Below are 7480 nucleotides of genomic sequence, written 5' to 3'. Positions count from 1 at the left end.
GTCGACTTTACCTTTCATCCTTTCGGGGTCGATAAATTAAATACCAGTTAAGTACTAGGATCGATGTAATCGACTATTCCCCTCTCCCAAATTTCAGGCCTTGTGCTTATAGTAGAAAGGATTATTTGTACCGTGGTTTAAGGCGGCGAGCTGGCAGAATCGTTAGCACTCCAGGCGAAATGCTTAGCGGTATTTCGTCTGCTGTTACGTTCTGTATTCAAATTCCGCCGAGGTCGACTTTGCCTTTCATCTTTTCGGGGTCGATAAGCACTGGAATCGATGTAATCGACTCAATATCTTTATCTGTCCTTGTTTGTCCCCTCTATGTTTAGCCCCTTGTGGGCAATAAAGAAATTCGAATCGTTAGCACGTCGGGCGAAATGCTTAGCAGCATTTCGTCTGTCTCTGCGTTCTGAGTTCAAATTCCGCCGAGGTCGACTTTACCTTTCATTCTTTCGAGGTCGATAAATTAAGTACCAGTCAAGTACTGAGGTCGATGTGATTGATTATCCCCCATCCCCACAAATTCCAGGCCTTGTGCCTTTAGTATAAAAGATTATTAGTACCAAGATTCAAGGCAGCGAGCTGGCAGAATCGTTAGTACGCCGGGCAAAATGTTTAGCGGAACTCCGTCTGTCTTTACGTTCTGAGCTAAAATTCTGTCGAGGTCTACTTCACCTTTCATCCTTTCGGAGTCAATGAGTTAAGTACCAGTTGAGCATTGGAGTCAATTTAATCGTCTTAGACCCTCTCCCAGAAAATTTCAGACCTTGTGCCTATAATAGAAGCGATTATTAGTATTGAAGCAAAGACTGGCAGAATCGTTAGCATGCAAGGCCAAACGCTTAGCGGCATTTTTAAATTCAAATTCTGCCAAGGTCGGCTATGTTTTTCATTGCTTCGGGGTCGATGAAATAGCTCACTAGGGTCGATGTAATCGGTTTCTTTATCCCCTTAAAAACTACTGGCATTGTGCTAAAATGTGAAAGCCTTTCTTACTGAGATAGAGAAGGCGGTGAGCTGGCAGAAGCGTTAGCACGTCGGGCAAAATGCTTAGCGGCATTTCTTCCGGCATTTAAATTCTAAGTTCAAATTCTGCTGAGACTGTGCTTTTCATCCCTTTCGGGATTGATGAAATAAGTACCAGTTGAGCATTGGGGGTCAATGTAATGGACAAGCCCTTGCCCTAAAATTTCAGGCCTTGTGCCTACAGCAAAAAGAATTATTACTGAGGCAGTGGGTCGAGATCATTGTCTGAGTATCGGATAAACTACATTGTTGTATTTGGTTACGAAAAATTACGTTCCGAGTTCAAATACTGCCGAAATCAACTTTGCCTTTAACAATTCTGGGATTGGTACAATAAAGTTCCAGTCAAATTCTGGGATCGATGTTATCGACTGTCCCCTACCTCCAAATTCCTGTCCTTCTACTTACTTCAGAAGTTATTATAAAGTGTGGTGGCTAAGCAGAGTTGTTAGTAAAATGCTGTTAAGTGTTTAGTCCGGTTCGTTTTCATTCAGCGTAATTTAATAAAATGTACCTACCTCGTAACAATTTGTATCCTTTTACTTATTGTAGAAATCTGCCACATTAATTTGTGCCGAGAAATATTGTAAATTACTTTGAAATCATCATTTACTTCACTGTTACTTGTGTGTGTGTGTGTGTGTGTGTGTGTGTGTGTGTGTGTGCGTGCGTCTATTTATCTCTCCCTTTCTCTCTCTCTCTCTCTCTCTCTCTCTCTCTCTATATATATATATATATATATATATATATATATATATATATATATATATATATATATATATATACAATTAAACCTTGGGAGAGGCATTATGCCGGTAATAAACACACGCACTGGTTCAGTCCTTTATTAATTTATATAGTTTTTTGTTAAATTATTTCATTGCACTCTTGCAATCTCTTCAGTAACTTGTCTCTCCACTTTCATTTATTTTGAATATATGATCTGGCGTTGTTTTGGCGTTGTTTCGAAACTGTTTGGTATGAGCATGTGAGTGTGTGCAAGCTCGTATGTGTGCACGCTCATATGTGTGCACGCACTTATGTGTTCGTGCTTATATGTAAGTATGTGCGTCCATATGTGTGTTTGTAACAATTTCGTTTATATCAGATCAGATAGAGACTTTTTAATTAATTTATTTACGTTCATATTCCGCATCATATGTGTGAACAACACATGCAACCATGGGCAATTGTAAGGCCCTCATCTACGTGTATTTGGTGTTTAAAATTGGTTGCGTTTCAGTTATGAGGACCGACTCCTGTATTTGTCGCAACGATGCGTCACCGGGGTGTCTAGACAGGATTTCTATGTTAATTCTGTCCAGTACACCACCATGTTGTTCTTTGGCATGCTGGTAGAGCACCGAGGTTTGTTTTTGATTATTATAGTCCCTCAAATGTTCGTTTACACGCTCAGCCAAACTTCTTGCCGTCTCACCTATGTATGTCGTGTTTCTATTTTTACACTCACCATCCATACAGCTTATTTCGTAGACTACATTTCTGGCTTTGCAGTTGGTACCAGGACTATTTTTGCACACAATGCAACTCTCCTCAACACACCTTGTTCCAGAATATAGCTAATACAATACACCAGAGCATCAAGGTAACAATAGATTACCCAACAAGACACCTAAACATGAGAGTCCCAGTACTTGACACAGAACTTTGGCTAGAAACAATTAATGACAAAGTTCAAATCCTTCACTCACATTATATGAAACCTATATCTTCAAAGTATGTTATCCATAAGAATTCGGCTCTATCACACAGTGTGAAAATCAATATATTAGTAGCCGATTTGGTTAGAATAATGAAAAACATATCCCCCCTGTGCAGTCCATGGGAGGGGCAAGAACATATTCAAGACTTCATGCATCGCATGCAATTTTCGGGATACAGCCAGAAAGATAGAATCCGGGTATACAGAGGAGCTAACCAGAAATTTGAGGAGATTGTTGTCAAAGATACAAATGGAACACAACCTAGATACCGTAACAAACAGTGGAATAGACTACAAAGGATTAGTGACAAAACAAACAAAAAGACCACGTGGTACAATACCGACAAGTTCCAGGGAGTAATGTTTGTGGACGCCACGCCACACGGAGAACTGACCCGCAGATTTCGAAAAATCCTCAAAGGTACCAAGTTGAGGATAAATATTATAGAAAAACCAGGGAGATCAATTAGATCAATAATATGTAAAACATATCCCTTCAGAAGAACAAGGTGTGTTGAGGAGAGTTGCATTGTGTGCAAAAATAGTCCTGGTACCAACTGCAAAGCCAGAAATGTAGTCTACAAAATAAGCTGTATGGATGGTGAGTGTAAAAATAGAAACACGACATACATAGGTGAGACGGCAAGAAGTTTGGCTGAGCGTGTAAACGAACATTTGAGGGACTATAATAATCAAAAACAAACCTCGGTGCTCTACCAGCATGCCAAAGAACAACATGGTGGTGTACTGGACAGAATTAACATAGAAATCCTGTCTAGACACCCCGGTGACGCATCGTTGCGACAAATACAGGAGTCGGTCCTCATAACTGAAACGCAACCAATTTTAAACACCAAATACACGTAGATGAGGGCCTTACAATTGCCCATGGTTGCATGTGTTGTTCACACATATGATGCGGAATATGAACGTAAATAAATTAATTAAAAAGTCTCTATCTGATCTGATATAAACGAAATTGTTACAAACACACATATGGACGCACATACTTACATATAAGCACGAACACATAAGTGCGTGCACACATATGAGCGTGCACACATACGAGCTTGCACACACTCACATGCTCATACCAAACAGTTTCGAAACAACGCCAAAACAACGCCAGATCATATATTCAAAATAAATGAAAGTGGAGAGACAAGTTACTGAAGAGATTGCAAGAGTGCAATGAAATAATTTAACAAAAAACTATATAAATTAATAAAGGACTGAACCAGTGCGTGTGTTTATTACCGGCATAATGCCTCTCCCAAGGTTTAATTGTATTTCTTTCAACACACGTATCCACATCAAGAATCTTGCACACTAAATACGCATACGAAATATATATATATATATATATATATATATATATATGCAAAAGTATGTGACACTTATTCGGTAGCCATGGTAAAATTCCGAGTTTCGGATGCCGGGTCGGGAACCCACGCCAGCATCTCTTCAGTTATCCGGCCATTGCAAGTTCTGAAAATCGCCAGAAATCGGTTGAGGACTCTGCCCCACAGAAGAATTCAATATGGACGCCTACTACATCGATTATTTTATGAAAAACATACCGATACCATCAAGGGAACTATACTCTAAGAAACTTTTGGAGAAAATTACAGACCTCATTAAGCGCAGGACAGAAATTGCAATGGCCGGATAACTGAAGAGATGTTGGCGCAGGTTCCCACCCCGGCATCCGAAACTCGGAGTTTTATCATGGCTACCGAATAAGTGTCACATATTCCTCTATTTACATAATATCGAGGTCTCTTTCTTTCTTTTGTTGTCCTTCCTATCAATATATATATATATATATATATATATATATATATATATATATATATATATAAAACAAAGAGATAACATCGGAAAAACCAAATGTTACATGAGGAACTTCATTAGCTTACAGCGTTTTCTGCTATATGATTTGGCGGACACTTAGTTGAGTACTAGGATATAATCCTATAGATTCCTCAGAGCCTTGAATATGAAGTCCACTTTATTTGGGAAAGCTACACTTCAGAACATACAGGCGTTGTGAGCGAGAAAGTTTAGAGACAGTTTAGAAAGAGCGGAAAACACCTGGTTTTTCCTGTGTCTTCTCTTTATTTTCTGTTACCACTCAATACTCATATAACATTGTGTTGTGGACCATACGTATATTGAGTTCTACACCAGGTTATTAGTCTCGCTATGTCTAAGCGATAGGCTCGAAACGTTAAAGACTTTCTCTATTCCCGAGCGTTATACTAATACATCCATTTGTCTTCGTTTGTTGTTTTTTCGTGAATTCTCCCTACACACACACACACACACACACACACACACACACACACACACACACACACACACACACACACACACACACACACACATATATATATATATATATATATATATATAATGAATTGTAAATGCAAAAAATAACAACAAAAACACAAAGGATTCTGCGGTACACGTGTTTCAAGCTTTATATCAGTGTATAATTGACAATATAAAGTTATCTTCAGCCGCAAAAGTATTTCTCTCCCAAGAAATTATATCACATCGGTGTTAAAGGAGGAAGACAGTTTGGCAGCAGGTCGGTTCTAATCTACTCAGTCAATGAGTTTTAAAATGATATCAATTTAGCTTCTGACCTTTAAAAATAAACTAAACTAGGAAGTATCCTAAATTAAAATTTGAAAGATAATAATAATTAGTAGTAGCGCCGTTCTGAGAAGTAACATTACTTGCACGTTTATTATATTTTGCCATTTTCCGATAGAGTAAAAATTTTTATTTAATAATGACTCCAGAAATAGTTGTAATAGTAGGTACTTACTTTATTGGAGCGTGAGGACGAAAATGTTGTAGCAACTAATAACAATAACACGCTGAATTGCTACGGAGGAGAAGTCGGTGAGAATGAGAAGGACATTAATAATACTACTGCCTGGTTGACTGATCTGCTAGATATAGATCCGAAACCGCCCTTAAATGTCTTTATACTCCTCTTCAAAAGAAAGAGAAATATAATATTCAATAATGTACTCCTAGACGTATTAGGTTTCGTGCAAGGCAGGATGGCTAAGGCTTGGAAGCCTTTCGTTATATTTTTCTTAGACCAAGGCTGATATGGAGCTAAACAGCAACAAAATCAACAGCAATAATAACAACAAAAACGACAAAAACAAAAGCCAACAGCGCTAAAACTAACAACAGCTCCAGGAAGAACGATCACGATTATAACACTAGCAATATCAACAATACCAACAATAACTCGAACACCAAAATCAGGCACTCTTTTGCAGAGTCCACTCTACCATTGTTGGTCGAAGAGGAGAAAACAAAGTGAGCGAGTGCTATTATTTCTTCGTCAGTTATAATCCGGTGAAACACATCCTCATAGAATATGTAACTAGACTGGAATATTTCCTTTTCTTTTGATTCGTCTAGAATGAAATGTAGCTTTGGTCAAAAATATTCAAAACCCTAATCCTAACCCTAAGCCTAAAACCCTAAAGCTAGAACCAGTACAAACGCACGAACGATGTCATTAATAACAGTACTGCCGATAGCTGTTGTTGACAAACAACGGCAGTAATTTTATTCAAGGGAAAAGATCCCATTACACCGTCACAACGTGTTGTTGACAAATCACAGCAGTAACTGTTTTCACCTCAATAGATGTCAGTGATTGGTTGAAATTCCGAAATACGACAACTTTTAACATGAAATAACTTCGAATATACAAACCTTTCTTAACAAGGCTAAGAGAAAAAGATGTTTTATATGACACATTCTATCAGTACCCCAAGTTTGAAAGTGTTTTGTTAGAAAACAAATGGTGTCCGCCAAATCAGAAAGATCCGTTTCCTGTTTCAGATAATCAGTTCCTCTGAGTGTTTGTGAGAAAGAGGCAAGGAAACGGAGAAAAAAGAGAGAAAGAAAGAGACGTAGAGAGCGAGAATGTGCGTGCGGGTGTGTATGTGTGTGAGGTCGAGTGAGGGCGTGTTTGTGTACGTGTGTGTTCGAGTGTGTGGTGCATGTGTGTATGCGGTTGCATGTGTGTGTGTGTGTGTGTGTGTGTATCTGTGTCTGTGTCTGTGCATGTGTGTGAGAGACAGAGAGAAAGCTTGTGTATGTGTATGTGTGTGTCTGTGTCTGTGTGTGCGCGTGTGGAGGGTGCATGTGTCTATTTAAGACAGCTCTATGAAAATCAGCATGCATTTTATAAACAAGAAAACTTCAATACCACAACCAAGATTTTCTTGAAAGATCTATATAAATTTATATACAGTAATCCCTTGCCATGTCGCGGTTCACCTATTGTGGTTCACCTATCGTCGATTCTCCTCCATTTATATCATTTTGCATTTATATCATTTTGCATTTATATCATTTTGCATTTATATCAAAATAAATATACATAAAAAAATACAGTACAGTATTGGTCCTACTTCGCGGTTTTTCACCTATCGCGAAGAGGCTTGGAACGTAACACCTACGACATTACTGTAAATGAAATAGGAAAACAACGGAGAAATTCTTGCGAACATTAATTTTGGCAGAATTTAACTATGTATTGTCTCCCTTGGATCAATGAATTCCAGGGGAAATAATATAAATCTAACTGAAGATATATTGTAATTATCTCCCTTAGATAATAGTAACAACTCCGTCAAATCGTTAATTTTGCTAATGTTAACACGGTACTAATGCTCCCCAGGTTTA

General features: G+C 38.3%; 1 long non-coding RNA gene across 1 annotated transcript in view; it reads right to left on the bottom strand.

The window, feature by feature from the left end:
• LOC149137657 (uncharacterized) overlaps positions 1 to 1687 on the bottom strand; it is a 19090-nt gene extending 17403 nt beyond the window's left edge. Inside the window, exon 1 of the long non-coding RNA XR_016242602.1 lies at positions 1548 to 1687. This is a non-coding gene — a long non-coding RNA (uncharacterized LOC149137657). The remainder of the gene's footprint in view (positions 1 to 1547) is intronic.
• Between the last annotated feature and the right edge of the window lie 5793 nt (positions 1688 to 7480).

Source organism: Octopus bimaculoides, chromosome 1 (genome assembly GCF_046866305.1).
Source record: "Octopus bimaculoides isolate indiv1 chromosome 1, ASM4686630v1, whole genome shotgun sequence".
In the NCBI taxonomy this organism is placed as follows: Eukaryota; Metazoa; Mollusca; class Cephalopoda; order Octopoda; family Octopodidae; genus Octopus; species Octopus bimaculoides.
This window is presented reverse-complemented; position numbering and strand designations above follow the sequence as displayed.